Here is a 19,897-nt window from a genome sequence, read left to right on the forward strand (position 1 = left end):
AGGTACCTTTAATTAATAGGTAATTTTATCGGTAAAGTTTAATATAAAACAAAGTAAAGTCAAATACTTTTGTTGGCAAAATTGGCTAGAAAGATATCTACGAAAGTTCTGTCTTGTCAATTTTGGCAGCAATTTTTTGTAATTATTTATGGATATAAATATCTTTAAGTAAACTTTTCAATTAGCAAAACTAATGATTAATAGAACTCAAACGTGATTCCGCATTTCTTTATTATACCGCGATTGATTGATCTATAAAATTAATTTAATTCTCTACAAGTTCGAACTCTTGTCTCTAGGAGCGTGTTTGTTTTGTCGCCTTTCGGGTCTCATAAAAATCAATTTGGAGCGGTTCATTAAATTTGCTAAAGCTTAATTAATTTGCTAGAGCGTCTCGGTTGATCTTTGATGACTTTGAGCAGATTGGGTGCAAATAATCGTACATAATTTAACCATTAGACAAATTTTAATATAAGCATAAATAATTAAATATCTAATATAATAACTTTAAGTGATTTTTTAAAAGACTTTTCAGTATTGCTACCAAATGTATATAATATTATCTATATTACGTAATAAATATTACGATAATTAACTTAAAACTCTTATCTACAGATAAAACTTTAAAACAATGAATACCTACTTAATGATTAAGAGTTTACTAATAAGTTTTAAACAAAGCTTTTGTCGTAGAGTTTAAATTTAGGATGTTAAGTAATTAAGTTAAAACTGTTGACAATCCGTTTAAAACTGTTCTACTTAAAACTTTAAAACAAAAGTGATCAAAAGTTAGAACTTAAAACGTTTCGAATAAAGTTATTTAATTTATCGTAAAATTTAAATTTAAAATGCTAATTGAGTTAAAACTGTTTAATGATAAATTAAGATTTATCTCCAATTCAACGTTACGGTACCGTACAAAAATCCCACATCTATCAAACTATCGTCAAAATACGTCAAATAAACTCGTTTTTGTTGTGTTTAGGAAGTGAGGAGGTAATATTGATGAAAAATGCTTTTTATATACTTACCCTAGTTTTGTTAACATGCTTTTTGAAATTCTATGTCACACACGTTATGAAAATGTGCTTTCTTACAGTTCATCTTTTTTTCTTTGACGAATATAAGCATCACATTATCACATCACACTTCACACTAATATTATAAAGGCGAAAGTTTGGGTGTATGTGTGTGTGTGTGTGTATGTTTGTTACTCCTTCACGCAAAAACTACTAGACGGATTTGGCTGAAATTTAGAATGGAGATAGACAAGCAAGACATTATCCTGGATTAGCACATAGGCTACTTTATATCCAGGAAAATCAAAGAGTTCCCACAGGATTTCGAAAAACCTAAATCATCATCGGCTAGTATTAAATAGGTACCATTTAGATAATATTCCCATTTCCTTACCAACCAATTTTAATTATTATTGTTCTAGGATTAAAATTAATAATCCATTGAATCCGTTGAATTAAAAAACCTACGTCATTTCGCTATTCCGGTTTCAGTTTCTACTTCAGAAGCTTTTTTTCCTCTGAAGAATTTACTCAACTTGATAATATTTAGTCATTATATTATCTAGTACAGTTTTAAAAGTGCAATTTACAAATACAATTAATCATCTTTTACCTAGGTACACAGTAAAGTTTATAATTCCACATGCATAGTATCTAGAAATTCTCACGCCAAAAGTCAGCCTAATTAGTGACCGCGAAAACGTCAGTACCAAAACTCGTTCCCAGACTTTTCTCGATCACTGAACTATAAAATCGAGTTTGATTAATAAAGTATACATGCCCCAGTCCCGCTAGGTGGCTAATGCGTTTGACCTCCCATACTCGGGTGTTACCATTTGAACTATGCTTTTAATATAATCACAACAAATCACCATAGCGCTTTCCCACTACCCATCAAGCTGCAGTCACGACAAATTTTATAAGCATTACCAACTATCCATCAAACAAACATTGAATCACTCAGGTCATTCGACATTCATTACGCGTTTGAAATGAAAGGTTAATCGTGCAATCCGGTGTCAGAAAGCATTAGTCTCGGAACAATTTAAAAGAACTGCATCCATAATTTTTTCGAAGGAGATACAAAATGATGTATAGGCTCACGTCGAATATCAAATCGTTACATTATAAACACCCATTTCACAATTAGACGACTACATTTGAATAAATCTGCGTCAATTTACAATAGCAACACTATAAATCTAATTATGATTTTTTTGAATAATCGTTTTTGTCTATTTATTTATTGCGTTGAATGCGAAATGGATTAGAGTTAACGATTTAAGGGGATAATGATGAAAGTTGATCGTGAGATCTCGTTTATGTAATTTGATTTTTATAGTCATTAGATATCTGTGCGTACATTTTTAATATGTACAGATTAATCTTATTTTGTACTAGCTGATGCCCGCAGCTTCGCCCGCGTGGATTGGTCAGATCCCCTGCAGCATCAGGATTGAGGAGTTGGACTCCAAATTTTTTATGAAACAATGTCGCAGTTCCTCTATCGATTAAAAAAAAATTGACGCAAATCGGTTCAGAAATCTCGGAGATTTCGGTGTACATAGGTAGAAAAACACAACTCCCTTTTTGAAAGTCGGTTAAAAAAGTAGCCTATGTTACTCCCTGGTCAATTCTCTACTTGTCTGTGAAAATCCCGTCAAAATCGGTTAAGCCGTTCCCAAGATTAGCCTTTTCAAACAGACAGACAGACAGACAGACAGACAGACAAAAATTTTAAAAACGTGTGATTCAGTTATAGTATCGTTCAAATAACCATACGACCTTAATATGCGGTAGGTAGTTATTTCGAAATTACAGACAGACACTCCAATTTTATTTATTAGTATAGATTAGTATAGATGTATATAATACCTAATGGTGTACTTACTTACTTAAGTACTTTAGTATTTACAAGGTTTTTCTCACTTCTATTCTATTTAAGTACCTAAATAGAAGGAATTGTTAAGAGAGCTTTTTCGTAGAGCTTTTAAATTCATAACTAAGCATCTAATATTAAAACGAAGAAGTTACTAGCGACTTCATCCTTCCTTTTTCTCCTGGATGCTATCCCTGTACCAAACGTCAAAATCCGTGATGAGCCTGAAACAGACAGACTTTTTGCAATTATAATACTTAAGTATTAAACCGGTAGGTAGATAATATTATAGCAATGGATTTTTTCACTCAACACTTTTCTAGGGCTTTAGTTATTACATTAATTATGAAGTACCTACCTACACTTCATTCCTGACACTTGACATGACAATTTATTAAAAAAAAACAAATCGATAATGATACAGAAATAATTTTAATACTTAATAAATTATTTATTCATACAGCAATATACAGTTAATATTTCCGTTTTCTATAAAAACCATATCCGAAACGTGAGATATAATCGTACGGTTTATATTGGATTCTCATAGCATTTAAACTGATTTCATAACGTCACCACTAGACGGACGTCCTGTCCTTTCTCGAATTAGCATAATCAGTGTGAATTTGGTGAACGATTTAAAATCAGGTTTTTGCTTCGGTACAATATTGTAAGATGTCAACAATTAGGTTAACGATCGAAATGACTGTGAGAAACAGAGTGTTAAAGGCCGATATTAATGTCTTGTGTGACTTTTTTGGAATAGTAAAAGATACAAAAAAAAAACCGGCCAAGTGCGATTCGAACTCACACACGAAGGGTTCCGCACCCTCATACAAGAAATTTCAAACAAATACAGTAAAATTTGCAAGTGTAATGACGGACTGGGCCATCTTGATTTGATTTAGAACCTAAACTAATTATTTCGGGAACACAAATTTAATTTTTTTTTTTTTGTGGTGGAACCAATTTTTTCGGTTTTTTCCTTTACTTGTGCTATAAGACATTGCTACCTATCAAATATCATACCAAAGAGGCATGGGTTTTATAAAAACTGCTATACTCCAGGTTAGCCCACTTCCAACATAGATTGCATGATCATTTTTACGAAAACTTCTATTCAAATTCAACAGAAAGCTTGTTCATTCCTCTTATGAGGACAAGTTGAAGTATTTCGGGCTCGATTCCCTGTGCATTCGACGTATGCTACTTGATACAATGCTACTGCATAAAATCATCAATCATAAAACTGATACCTCTCTATTATCAAAAATAGGTGTGAATTGTAAAATCCCTAAACGAAAAACTTGCACTTATAACGTATTTCCAACTAAGCCCTGCCGCACTGTTTTTGCGCAGCACTCCTTCATCAATCGCATTTGTCATCAATTTAATATGCTTCATCACAAACATCGGCAACTCAACATTTTTAATTCTACGACGACCTGCTTTCGTCGTAACGTCATTGCCTCCCTGCGTAAGGGAGTTAATTAGTTTGTAAGAGATTTAACGATGTAACGTGTTAATTTAATATTGATATTCATTATTGCAACTTACCCCACTTTACTACCTACTAACCTTTTAAAATATCATTGTATTTAAATCTTTTGTACTAGCCTTTTATTAACGTTTATACTATGTATCTTTTTAGCTATAAACAATTATATCTTTGTAAATATTTTATGTATAAAAGTTGTAGGTTAGTCGAATAAAATAAAATAAAAATAAAAATAAAATTTACCACCAGGTGAGATTGCAGTCAAGCGATGCGATTGTATCTGAAAATGTGCGGCTGGACTTTTTGACGTCTAGGTGCCTTTTTGCCGGCTATCTTACCTTAGTTTAGAAGATTAACCGTGGACGAGGATCTCTCAAGGAATCTTTCACCGAGAAGGTACCTACGATGATGAAGGCACTGTTGATGTCTGAATGCGAAGATTAAAATTAATTGGCATTATAATAATAATTTTTATTGGTGGAATACAAGATAAACAGAACGACACTAAATAGTATGACCAATACAAAACATGTAAGTATAAGTGTAAATTAAAAATTTATAACACCCCGACAAGTGAAGGTCACAGTAACTAGAAAAGAGCTGATAACTTTCAAACGGCTGAACCGATTTTCTTGGATTATAGCTAAGAACACTTTCAATCAAGCCACCTTTCAAACAAAAAAAAACTAAATTAAAATCGGTTCATTAGTTTAGGAGCTACGATGCCACAGACAGATACACGCGTCAAACTTATAACACCTCTCTTTTTGGGTCGGGGGCTAAAAAGAAAAGGAGACTGACTGATCTATCAACGCAGAGCTCAAATTACTACACGGATCGGGCCAAAATTTGGCATCCAGAGATACTAAGATAGCAGACATTATCCACTAAGAAAGGATTTTTGACAATTCAACCTCTACAACAACGTCCACGCGGACGAAGACGCGGGCATAAGTTAGTAGTTGATAATTGATAATAATATTATAAAGGCGAAAGTTTGTATGTGTGTGTGTGTGTGTGTGTGTATGTTTGTTACTCCTTCACGGATTTGGCTGAAATTGAGAATGGAGATAGATAATATCCTGGATTAGCACATAGGCTACTTTTTATCCCGGAAAATCAAAGAGTTCCCGCGGGATTTAAAAAAACCTAAATCCACGCGGGCGAAGTCGCGGGCATCGTCTAGTAAATAGAATTCCGTTCTTCCCAAACTTTTCCCCGCAACACAGAACCTCGCTTATCCAATGTAGGTATTTGTCACACTATATCCTCGTGATCGTAACGTGAGCGACACGGTTCGCCTCCCATAGCTTTTCTATTCCCATGATATCGATATGGTATTAAAATAGTGGAAAGCAATATAATATTATGACCGGTTACATTAAAATAATATTAAATAGCAGTTAGCAAAATGTGCCTATAAAATTTATTTCTCATAAAGGTCGACGAACAAGTAACATTAATAAATTAATTATAATTAAAGCAAAAAAGTTTGAAACGGCACATCCAAGAAAGATATCGAATATAAATTACTTTTAAGAGGAGTAAAAATAAACAAATATCAATTTAATGTATATTAATTTGTATTTGTATGTATTTGTATGGAAAAATGATCACGGCCATACACGATTGAAAGATTAAACAGATAGGTATTACTTAATTTGTAGAAGGAAAGTGTCTACGACAGTTTTCTGTGTACTGAGATAATATAGATAGTATTAACTAGATTAATGTTAACAATTTTGGACTTGCCTTTACACAAGTTAAAAAAATCGATTCAAACTATGCTCCTGAGAAAAGCATATTATACAATCGAAGTTTATGTACCTACTTAAATGATAAAACAGCGCGGATTTGACCTGCAGCACGCTCCAGCAATGCTCGGGACTTCAATTATTTACTTTTAAACATCGCACAACATTGTGTATCAAATCTTTGAAAAGAGCAACCGCCGAGTTTCTTGCTGGTTCTTCTTAGTAGGAAAGACATTCTGAACCAGTGTCTACCACTGGTTCAGAATGCCTTGCACTTGATCATTCAAAAGTATTTGTAAAAGTCTAATTGAACAAAAATATTTTGAATTTTAAATTGCATTTTTTAGACTCTACATACTATAATGCACATTTTTAACACGATTGCCCAAAAAAAGGAGTAAAATGTTTTCAGGCTACATGTACAAAGTACATATAGGTAGGATGCGAGTTTATTTATTCCATTGGATGTATGGTGTATCGTTAGAATCCTTATATTATCCCGAGTGACATTGGTCATATTTTTTTGAAAAAAAAAGCTCAATATGGCAGAACAGTCACTTTTTTTAATTTATTTTTTAATAATGGCTTGATTAGGACCACTTGAGCGCCAATAAGTCTAATCTTTAAAGCTAGAATGAATGAAAAAGTAATAGGTATCATAAAACTCGCAAAAAATATATGCAGCATGTTATTCCTAATTGATTATAAATTATCACCTTGTGACCTTTTCCATTAAAAAAGGAAAACAAAAAAAGGTTCATTGACATGCCCAAATTATATCGCATAATTTTTTCCTAAAAAACCTCAAACCACATGTCAATTCATTCCCATTGATAAAAGTATCTCGAATAAAATAAGAGCAGGTATATATTTTTTTCATATTCCAATGGTTTTATAACAATTTGCACCGGTCCGATAGTTGTTTTTATGGTTTTGATGCAATTTCGCTAATGATCCATTGGATGGAGCGTTTTTTCAATAGTTTTTTTATAGAAGGTTCTGTTGTAAAGGTGTCCCTGTTGAGTATAGCCTTTTAATTATTTATAGCTGGTTTTCTGTATGTATATTATATAATATATCTAGACAAAACTTTTGGTCTGCTTATCTGGGTATATTTACCTAAATATCGATAAAATTAATATTACAATAATATCGACATTAGAGTGACAGAAACCTCGTAGGTAGGTACCTTTGGTTACTGTTGACGTTCAGAATGTTAATTTTTTTCTAATGAAGTTGATTTATTACAAATTAATATAATATAGGTATTTACAAAGTACTGTAATGAATGCTTATTATTTAAAATAAACTTGCAATTCGAATTCTTCTAATTTTTTTAAATTCACGTCATCAAATAGTCAAGATAGGTATCAGAAGGCGTGTTATTTTTGGGGAATTTACCTATTTGTTTTTTACCCACCCACAGAAATTCCGGTATTTAGAATATATATATAAGTACCTATACATAATACATAATATATTATAAATACCTCACTTTCTCTATCTAATTTCATTTTTCTAGTAATTTGGTCTAAGATACATGTCGTTAACTTTCTTGGACGTAAAATTTAAGTATATGTATCGTCAATATATTTACACCCACTTGAAGACAAAATGAATCAATCGCAAGCAGGTAGGTACACCAATAAGTTATGTTCACAAGCCAAACATACTTTCTAACGCAGGCTGAAACACCATCAAGATTACCCTTTTATGCCGCATCGCAATCAGCTGAGAAATATAAAGGTAGTTCAGACTTAACTAACAAACGCGGCTGGTAAATGTTGTGTATTTTGAAACTCCTAGATATACAACCTATTTTAACACTCTTTCTGATTTGTTTAGCTATATCATAATATTATTACCCAGCACTGTCTAATAACTGCAGCAAATCAGCTCAGAAAACGTGTCTATAATAAACCACAAATGACTACTTTTACAAAAATGAGAACAATTGTTCACCAATGTCTACCACCACCAACTACATTACATTATTAATAGATAGAGTTCACACACCTTCGAGAACATTATTGAACTCTCAAACATGCAGGTTTTCTCACAATATTTTTCTTCACAGTTGAACCATGTGATATACCAGGTGATACAGTAAACGCGTGCGATTTAGTTAAAAACCGCTTCTGACCGGCAGTTAGCATGTTAACTCAGCTCACATTTATTCACTGTACGCAGATACAGCCGGCATTACAAATCATGGTTCTAAACACAAACACATGACGACCAAAACACGCGTACGTTTCAATTCTGGCAAACCGCTACTGGCACGGTTGTCATTATGTTATACTCAGCTCTTACTCGGAAAAGTAAGTCCTTGTCCGGATTGAACCCTGGATTCCCTGATTGGGAGGCTGAATGTAGATAAAATGTAGTAATTTGGTAAAATATAAATCATTGAAAACATCTGCGATTCAGTTAAAAACCACTTCTGACACGATTGTTACAGTCAGCTCAAGCTGCAAATTACAAGGTCTAACAGCCAATTTAGTGGTTGTAAACACAAACAGATGACGACACAAAACACGCGTAGTTCTGGCAAACGGCTTCTGGCAAGGTTGTCATTATGTTATAGGTAACTTAGCTCGTAAGTACTCGGAAAAGTTCGAAATTTTTGCCCGGGATTAAAACCCTGCATTCCCTGAAACGGAGGCTGAATGCAAACAAGTGTAAATTAAAAATTTATAACACCCCCGAAAAGTGAAGGTTACAGTAACTAGAAAAGATCTGATAACTTTCAAACGGCTGAACCGACTTTCCTGAATTATAGCTAAGAACACTCTCGATCAAGCCACCTTTCAAACAAAAAAAAAAACTAAATTAAAATTGGTTCATTAGCTTAAGAGCCACGATGCCACAGACAAATACACGTGACCCAAAAAGAGAGGTGTTATAAGTTTGACGTGTGTGTAAGTAACACCCCTCTTTATGGGTCGGGGGTTAATAAAATGTAGTAATTTGGTGGGGCGATTCAGTTAAAACCCGCTTCTGGCACGGTTGTCATTATGTTAACTCAGCTCACCTTTATTCACCATATCTGCAACCGGCATTACAAATCACAAGGCCTTTCAGCCAATTGGTTCCGTGTAAATAATTATATTTTATTGCAAAGCCGTCACGATAACACCGCGAACATAACTCCATGTAGCTAACTAGTCCAGACCCCGCAGCCTGTGATACATTTGTCTTTATGTAAATAAATTTCGAAATAAAGTGCGATCTGAAAGGTCTGTCTGAATAAGCCGTTATACTTAATTAAATCACCCTAATCCTAATATTAATATAGTAAACTAGCCGATACCCGCGACTTCGTCCGCGTGGATTTAGGTTTTTCGAAACTGGGAACTCTTTGATTTTCCGGGATAAAAAGTAGCCTATGTGCTAATCCAGGATATTATCTATCTCCATTCCAAATTTCAGTCAAATCCGTCTAGTGGTTTTTGCGTGAAGGAGTAACAAACATACACACACACACACACACACATACAAACTTTCTCTTTTATAATATTAGTGTGAAGTGTGATAGTGTGAAGTGTGATGTGAGAAATTTTGCTAATCTTTTATGCCACATTGACTGAACTGATTTGGCTAAAAAAACTAAATTAAAATCGGTTCATTCGTTTAGGAGCTACGGTGCCACAGTCAGATACACAGATACACACGTCAAACTTATAACACCCCTCTTTTTGGGTCGGGGGTTAAAAAGGTATAGGCATGGAGAGGTCAATCAAAGAGTTCCCACGGGATTTTAAAGAAAGCCTATATCAGCGCCGACGAAGTCACGGGCATCGTCTAGTTTCTTATAACTGATATAATTAATTAATCCAGTCGCATATCAATGATAAAAAACATTTCTTATCTTCGTTATTCAGTACAGACGCAAAATTTATTTCTACCTACAATAATTTGAAAAGATTTATTTTACAAAAAAAAAAAATAGGTAAGTAGATAATAATATACCTATATTTTTTTAAATTGAAATACTAATTAATATTTTTGAAAATCATAACTTATTATTTTTTTTTACAAAACTATCAACATTAATTTGTATTGAAATAAAATATGTGACTTGATTAAAAGTAAGTATTTTTTCACTTAATAATCTTATCAGATACTGGTTATCATATATATTTATTGCTATTTTTATGCAAAGTCATGTTTTATCAAAGAATTTCCATACAAATAAGAACGTTTCTCGATTACAGATAAAAGCTGTCATAAACAACGTTATCAGTGCGATATGCAGATACGGAAAATTAGAATGAAAATAACATATTTTTAAAATGATACTGCTGTTTTACAAAATGTAAATGAAGAAGTTTACCTTACATTGTATTGTAAAAGAAACTACAAAGTCGGGAATTTACGAATTACCTAATAACGAGTTTGTTTAAATGTCGATCGATTCGTTTGCAAATAATATACCAAACTATATCACGCGACATCTCGAGATGGCAATCTCTTATACCCCATAAGGCAAGGGTACCTCACGTCACACGCGTTATCCCGCACCGGGTTAGCGCACGAGTTTTGCGGGTGTGCGAGGCGTTCCCACCCCGATTGCCATCTCGACCTGTCGCGTACTATAAGAACCTGCTAAACGTTATTTCGCGCTGTTCAAACATCACGTATCTCGCTCTTGATTATGCCCCGGCCTTAAATGTTGATTGAAATTGCAGGCTCTAACGCTCGACTTGAAAAAACCGTGGAGAGCACTCTTAACAACATAAAAACTAACTAGGTACGAAATTAACCTCAGTGGAAATCAATGTTTAGATGTTTCATTTGAATTGGCATCACAGGATCTAAAGGGGTCAAAGAAGATGCACAAGTTTTCCCCATAAGTAAAATATTCCATCTCGGTCCACCATAGAAACCTATAAGGTCCTTACAAGAAAACCATAAACCAGTCAAATATTAGCATAATACAATAACACATCATGCTATGTTTATAGTTCAAGCTTTCAGAACGACGTTATGCGAAACACACCCAGGAGCGGTGCAAGTTTTTACTATTCATTTGGATGGCATTATGCGGAGAGGCATGAATATTTAGTGCACGCTAGTCGATTTTAATCAGCGTATGATTTATATTGTTTGTTTGTTTATTGCAGATTTCGTTATGAAAAGCTGGGCTTATCCTCTAATATAAACATGAATAAATTAGTCTAAAACTTACAGAGAATAATAATATGAGGATACGCAATTTAACTTAAGCAACCCGATGTTGCATGCTACTTTTTAAAGTGCCAGTGAACTGAAGCGGAGCGAAGTGAGTACGTTTTCAGTGGACCAGTCAGATTACTGATAGATCACGTGATAATAATTTTAATAGATCATTTTTTAATAATGCTATTGGCTTGTTTGACTCTGCTCCGTTTCAGTGAATAGGTACCCTGATTTTGGAAAATCAAAGAGCTGCAACAGGACTCTTAGAAACCTAAATCCACGCGGATGAAATCACAGGCATCAACCAGTGAAAAATAAATGTGCTAAATTCATTAGCTGGGTCCAGACTCAGGGTACTGTCAAGTGAACAAAGTGGACTTTGCCTCGGTCAAAGCACGTCCAGCTAAGCATCGCGAATTCCGAACTCAGGTATTGAAAAATCTTCTCAACCATTAATTCGACCACAAGTTCTATTTTTGTAAAGAACCAAATATAATAAACGAAATGTATCGGTACTTAATCAATTATAAAATTCATGACATCCTCAACAGTTACACGAATCTTTTGATTCAGCTTTAATTAATCGAAAACAGATGGCCCCTTGTTAGTCGCTGAATCGATATTTAATTGATATCGATATCATTTCATCGATAACTCGAGGGCCAAACACAATGACCTCCCTCCGAGCCACTAGCTTTCTATAAAGGCGTAATCACCTATTGTTCATAAAGTAACAAAAATAGACAATTAATACGTCGGCAAAGTATAAAGACAGGCATTTCTTTAGATTTTATGGTTACTTTGTGGAAGATAAAATCTTGCGGGGAACTTTGCATATGCTTTGTATAGGCCGAATTTAATACACCGGCCTTATTTCGATTACCGTTTCGATTGACCGTGTTTTTGTTATTGACTTCATAGGAAGAGCTTAATTGGCACACTCTATGAATAAGGCGTACAATACGTTGTAGCTAAATTTTCTTAACAAATACAAATAAGTTTATGTCGCCAAACTTTCACGTCACTTGCACTAGCCCGTTAAATGTATTAAAGTTTTATATATGACTCCATTACTTTAACAAAACTAGTTTGGTGCAATCTGGTTTTTGACATTTTGCTCATAATAAATCAAAAACAGACACTTGGCATTTAGAACGCTCTTATTTCAATACTGGATGACGCCCGCAGCTTCGGCCACGTGGATTGATCAGATCCCCTGCAGCATTAGGATTGAGGAGTTGGAATCCAAATTTTTTATGAAACAATATCGAATGTTCCTCTATCGATTAAAAAAAAAACGCAAATCGGTTCAGAAATCTCGGAGATATCAGTGCATAAGTAGAAAAACATAACTCCTCCATTTTTAAAGTCGGTTAAATAAGTAGCCTATGTTACTCCTTGGTTAATCTTCTACTTGTCTGTGAAAGTCCCATCAAAATAGATTTAGCCATTCCGAAGATTAGCCCGTTCAAACAGATAGTCACTTCAATTTTATTTATTAATATATATTTGGCCGTAAGAAGATAAAAACCACCAATGAATAGAGTCTTGGCACGAATAAGATATTCATGAATTGATAGAAATATCAAAAACTTGGTCGGCTATGAATAAAGCGTGCCCCTAATAATAAACGCCTCAACAAATAGCGTGTAACGTTCACACATTAACACAATTTACGAAGGGATCCGATAATTGTGGAACTGCTATAAAGCTCCAGGCGTCGAACAATATTTCATTACAAGTTGTTTATAGCCCTGTTTGAATATTTTGTTAGGTTACATTAATATTTAGTGCTAGAGAAACGCCCGCTACTTAGATTGGGCGAAGAATTATTGTATGCACAAATGGAAACGGATTTTCTCTTACATTTCCTATGCGGCGAACTAATTTTCAATTTAGACCCTAAGCTAAAACATAAGTTATGTGACTGGCTCATGCCCGCGACTTCGTCCGCATGGAATTGGTTTTTAAGAATACCGTGGGAACTTTTTGATTTTCCGGAGTAAATTAGTATGAATTTCAATTTATTTAATAAGAAACACTTTCAATATACATATTCTACATTTACTACATACTTACGCACTGTAACACATACTGGTATATCTATACCTACTTATTCTTTTTTAATAAATAAAATTGAAGTGTCTGTCTGTAATTTCGAAATAACTACCTCATTGAACGATACCATATCTGAATCACACGTTTTTAAATTTTTTGTCTGTCTGTCTGTCTGTCTGTTTGAACGGGCTAATCTTCGGAACGGCTGAACCGATTTTGGCGGGACTTTCACCGACAGTTAGGGGATTCATCAGGGAGTAGCATAGGCTATTTTTTAACAGACTTTCAAAAAAGGTGTTGTGTTGTTGACTATTGTAAACTTAATAATTAATTATTAATAAGTAAATTAGGATCCAATATTTTTGAGTGGTCACAAATGGGGGTAAATGTACCATTTATGACACCATACAACTTCCGACATAGCACAAGACAATATGGCCATAAAAAGTGATTTTTCCATACAAGTTCAACTATAGCCGTGGAAAAACTCATGTGACGCAATAGAGAAACCAATTATCTCATAACGAATGAATTGACTTTCACTTTTGTGTTCAAACAATGGGGTTCACTAGAGTGATAATATTCTTTACCCCTCTTATTGTTTGCAAGGCCTTTGCTCTTGATGTTTGACTTGGGGTCACTTTCATACTAGGAATACGGTTGACTTCTTTGCATATTACTTACTAGATAATTAAAGCCTCAATAGCTCAACGGACGGGGAGCAGACTTAATTTCGAAAGGTCGGCGGTTCAAACTCCACCCGTTGCACCATTGTCGTACCCACTCCTAGCACAAGCTTAACGCTCAGTTAGAGGAGAAAGGGGAAGTAGCGTTAGTCATGATAAGCATGACTAAAATTATAATTAAAAAATTATAAAATAATATTTTTTTTATTTCATTTATTAGAACCACCAACAGAATTAGATAGGTGACCGTTAATATAATTGACATGATATCAACCTTAGGTAATAATTAACTAATAAAGGTTAACTAAGGTTGCACAAAATAATATACTAAGTACCATTCATAATATTCAAAAACATTTGATGGGTTATTCTAAATTAAATTGACCGAGTTATATAAATTAAAAAAAACCAATGTTTCTACTATGTACTAGCTAGCTTTTCTGATTAAGTATACAAATATAAAAGTTAAGTGTAAGTTAATATTTTTTTAAATATTTCTTTACGCTGAATTGCAATAATGTTGTTGGTGATTCTAAATTAAATTGCACGTCTCACTATGAAAAGTATCTGTCAATTTTGTCTGACAGTCTCTACTGTATTTTGCATTTAAAAAAGATCGTTTGTCAAGCCTTTGTATCTACTCTGAGCTAAGACTTTGAGCGATTAATATAAATAAAAAAACAAGTCCCTACTAGGTACTACAAGCTTTTCTAATTACATATTCATTTTGGTTTATAATTAAAAGCAGCCATACAGTACAGTAATTACTGACATACGCTTAATTGATGAATCACGAAGCTATCTAAAGTAATTCTTTTGCCGTGTACATTTTGATTATGAATAATTTTAATATTAATATATGTACCAGGAACCTACTGCAAAGTACCATATTTCTTCTATGTAAGTATTGACTCGTAGTATTGAATCGATCCATCTCTCACTTTGAGTAGGTATCTCAGTTGTGACTCCTTCCCATTAAACACAAAATGATACGGATTTTCTTGATGTGATGATTGAATCCTTCCGCATATTCATCGGTCCATATATAAACATAAAAATGACAAAATATCTTTATTAAATATAAACTGACTGACTGACATAATCAACTTTGGTACAGCTCAAATAGCTCCTAGTAAGATTTTTTTTCAGAGATTGCACGCAAGCGAAGCTCAACGAAAAATAAGCTTTATTTTTAGAATTGCTTAACGATTTAATGGATTTTAGTGGAAACGCCTTTACACATCATTCGTTACTGCCATTGGCTAATGCATAATTATTGTAGTCTTCACCTAGAGGAGGTGAGAAACATTCCAGTCAAAAGGGTGCTGCTCACATATCTATGGTGCTGCTATATCTGGCGGTATTTTAATGCAAGAGCTGCAGATGGCGGCAATCACAATAGATTGACAACAGTCAACGTGATACAAGGTCTGCAAGCGCCTCAATCCCGTAAAAAAGAAGAAGAAGAAGTACGGATTTTTACTTTATTCCTCCCCTTATTGTTCGTCTTAAACGTTAACACACTGGGACACCATGGCGATGTCGCCGGCTACGTATCCAAACAATTCTTACTGAAATGTATGACGGTTAACTCACTTGACTACGTTCTGGCGACGTCGCCATTCTGGAGCGTAGCCACGACCCACCGGCCCCTACATGGTGACTGGATACTCTGGTGACCTGGCCTGGAAGTCGCCAGTATTTTGTGTAGAAGTAAGTTACGCCTTACTCTCATTGAGCAACTTATCGCCAGGTCGGACACCGGCGTGTTTGTGTTTGCTACTGTTTTGTTACTGTGCTTTATTTGGCAACCTCATTTGACTACAGTAGGTAGCCAGGGGTAGCAATGTTTACGTAGCCAGCGACGTCGCCGTGGCATCCCAGTGTGCTAGGACTCTAAGTTTGTTATTATATAAGCCCATAAAATTCCAAAGTTTTATCGCTTCCAAAGCTTTCAATAATAATATATTTATGGCTATAAATTGCATAACCTGCTATCGATCTAGATTCTGTACTAATCCAAACACACCGATGAAAATCATTATACTGCCATACCGTGTATTTATCTGCAATAAAACGCTTTATTAGCTCCCGTTATCCATCGGAAGCTTTATAACTTTTTTGCATAAAGATTTTAGTTTTTTTTTGTTATTTACCACGTAATTCTTATAATTAGAATAAAAAACGGCCAAGTGCGAGTCAGACTCGCGCACCGAGGGTTCCGTACTCGGGTATTTTTTACGATATTTTGACATTTTGCACGATAAATCAAAAACTATTATGCATAAAAATAAATAAAAATCTGTTTTAGAATATGCAGGTGAAGCCCTTTCATATGATACCCCACTTGGTATAATTATCTTACTTTGAAAATTAAAACACATTTTAATTTTCTTTTCTGTGATGTAACCACAAATTCACGATTTTCAGATTTATTCATTCACTTGTGCTATAAGACCTACCTACCTGCCAAATTTCATGATTCTAGGTCAACGAGAAGTACCCTATAGGTTTTCTTGATAGATACGACGGCGGACAGATAGACAGACAGATAGACAGACAACAAAGTGATCCTATAAGGGTTCCGTTTTTCCTTTTGAGGTACGGAACCCTAATAAATTGCAACGAGTTTCTTTCATCCACAAGATATGTTAAAATAAATTGTGCTATTACTTTAATGTTATGTGTTATCTAATGTATCTAATGTTATGCTTAACCTATGATTCAAAATTAATTTTAGGGTGATTCTACATTTTTTTAATAGTCCTGTTTTTGGATTAAAATGTTATAACTGTAAACTTTCCGATTGTCAAACAATGATGTAGTAGTGATAATTAATTATATTATCTTAATACTAAAGCTACGAGGGTTCCAAACGCGCCCAAGTCTGAGAAGAGCCCACAACAAACCTATTTACTAGAAAGTAAAGTCAACGATCTTAGATTGGTCGTTAATCTTACAAAGTGTACGTTACATCAAATTATACCATATCACAAAGATTATGAGAATGCATTGTGTCACCAACAATGCCCATAATCTACGGATTAAATAATCAAAATGTTTTAGGAAATTACGCGCTTTGTTCAGAAGACAAAGTGAAGAAAACGTGTGAAAGACGAAAACAGTGATAACCGCTAGTACTTACCTACAGGTGCGGTGAAATGTATTTTTTTTTAATAACAGGTTTGCACTAGACTGATCATTTAAACGTATCTACAGCGAATAGTCATCTTAAGCTCTCGGATTAAAAAAAAATGTCTTTAATATTTTGGATTTATTTTTCTGAATAATTATATAACCTGAGCAAAAATTTGACATTGCCTTAAAATGCCAAATCCATTCTTCGCTTATAAACATCATTTGTCACAAAGTTGCGGAAAATGTCCCGTGACAAAAGAGACATGAGGAAATTCAGACATAATATCTTGACTTTAACTACAATGTATGAAAAATCTGTTGTTTTGGGAAGGTAGAGATAATAAGATGAATAATCACCACGACCTTTACCAAAAAAAAAAACAATACAATGCTGCTGCCAAAGAAAAAGTGGCCAAAAAATCACAATACTATGATTTACTCTATTCAGATTCGAGAAGGAATATCGATATAATTCTCTTCCGTATATAATAAAGCAGCACCGCAGAATGAGTCATAACAATATATCAAGTGGATTGACTTAGACGCAAAAGCCTTTGAAGGCGTTTGATAAAGGTGTAATATTATTATAAATGGCCGTTGTCAAAATATTTCAGACAATCCTAATTAGGTTCTTGTACGGAACAAAGAGGTGGTAGTAACGAACGGAGGCGCGTGCTTCGAAAGCTACAAAAAGCTACTAGTTGCTGTGGTACAAGTTAAAAGAGTTTTGCAACAAGTTGTGACTAAAAAAATTTAAAACACGACTGCCCTGCCAAAAAACGTCTGACTTAAAAAGTTTTTTTCACATTTGAACAGGCCAACAAAAAGTTTTCAAAAAATTTGTTACTTGGAATGATGTAACGATACCCCATATATTAATATCTGTTCAGGCATTGAAAACAAAAATGAAAACTGAAATATTGCACTCCTTTTTTGGACAGTCGTGTACAAATTGTTGACTTTTTAACTTATTCTTTCCTACTAGTCTGTTAATCACCATATTTATTATTTGATTTATAATGATGCAATGCTTTCAGCTCCTTTTTAGATCAAATCAGTTTTCCAAACAGGGACAAATTATTAACTATTCAATTATTGTAATTTATTATTTCTTACTAGTCTGTAAATAGAGTAGTTGTCACTTTTCCCCCTTATATTAGGTATTAGAATAATAATAATCTGTTAGTATACGTAATGTTCATTATCTGTTCAATAAACATGTTGGTTGGTTCGGCATTGAATTTAAAAATATTATTCGTGAAAATTATAATATTTCTCGCTGTCTGTTTCAACTTGGCCCAAATGGTGAACGTTGTACTCAATGAAAGGCTAACGAAGTGAAATTAATTACGAAAACAATATTACAAACACAAATATCCCGTTGCGTATTGTTTTGTATTCTTGTGTTTTTGTTCTGTCATTTAGTTCTCAGTAAATTTTATAACAAAATTTCGGTTTGGTAATTTTCTTTACAATCAATTTTTATCTAGTATCGTTGTTATGTAGGTACAATGGTGAGCAGGCAGAACCTTCTTTTTTTGGCAGTTGGTTAAAAATACACTTCTTGACACAATAAAATGAAAATAAACACACTTCGTCAAAACATGTCTTTTTTGTGACGTTTTGAATGTGACTTTTTTATCCATGGTTATATCAATGGTTATATTTCAATATATAATAATATAATTTTATGACCTACCTAAAGGTATATATTGCACCTTCAAAGAGTTTTTGTTGAACAACTTTAAAAGGTTTTCCCATTTGGACACGTAATACGGATGTTTATATCCTGAGGACTGAGTCATTGTTAAATAAATTATAATAAAAAACTTGCTTTTATTAATTTAAATAATTACATTTATTTATCGCTTCATTGTTGCAGTTGCATATAAATCTATCTTATTGTTTTCAGAAATAAAATTTAGCAAATTTGTATAATTAAACCAAAAGATCAAAAACATAACAGGCTGATGTCCTTATTTTAGTGATAGAATAACCCAATATCAAATTAAAAACACGTCGGACAGTTCATGTTTTATAGTGATCTTACCCAATTGCTCTACTAGCACTCAAACCAGTCGAATACGGTGAAAGTTTGTATTTGTGCATGCTATAACACCTGAACTAATGCAAAGTATGTACCCACATACGCTTCCGGTTATGTAGAGCCAGAGGTGTTTTTTTATGAACAATAATTATTCAAACGGTCGAAAAGGTATTCGAGTAGTTATGTGGCCTTTAAATAGCGTCTGGTATGTATTGATGGATAGCCCCGATGATAGTCTTGTCATAATCGAATATAGTTGTTACGTATTTGAATATAAAACCATTGCAGCCCACGGCTTCAGACTTATTTCACACCTGTAACTATAAAAAATAGATCAAGCTAAACTAATGGTTGAAAAACTAATTGGTATTTCAAGAATAATAAAATAGTTTGACTTAGTTAATTATTTATTGATTGTGGAATCACCCATGTTGTCATATTCTAAACATGAATGTAAATTAAAATCTCCACGTAGAGAAAGCTGGGCACTTGAGATGATCTGCATTAATGTTATATTATTATCCAGTATGTGATACTATAATTTTCTTTTTCGCGATACAAATTCACCATATTAATAGAGAAGGTCCATTCTATTAACCTCGTCTTTTATTTTTTTTAATATTAAATTGTTCTTAAC

At 33.7% G+C, this 19,897-nt stretch overlaps 1 protein-coding gene across 1 annotated transcript in view; it reads right to left on the reverse strand.

Moving 5' to 3' along the window:
- LOC123869478 (zinc finger protein 177-like) overlaps positions 1-19,897 on the reverse strand; it is a 96,754-nt gene that overhangs the window by 67,490 nt on the left and 9,367 nt on the right. The window lies entirely within an intron of this gene.

Source organism: Maniola jurtina, chromosome 11 (genome assembly GCF_905333055.1).
Source record: "Maniola jurtina chromosome 11, ilManJurt1.1, whole genome shotgun sequence".
In the NCBI taxonomy this organism is placed as follows: Eukaryota; Metazoa; Arthropoda; class Insecta; order Lepidoptera; family Nymphalidae; genus Maniola; species Maniola jurtina.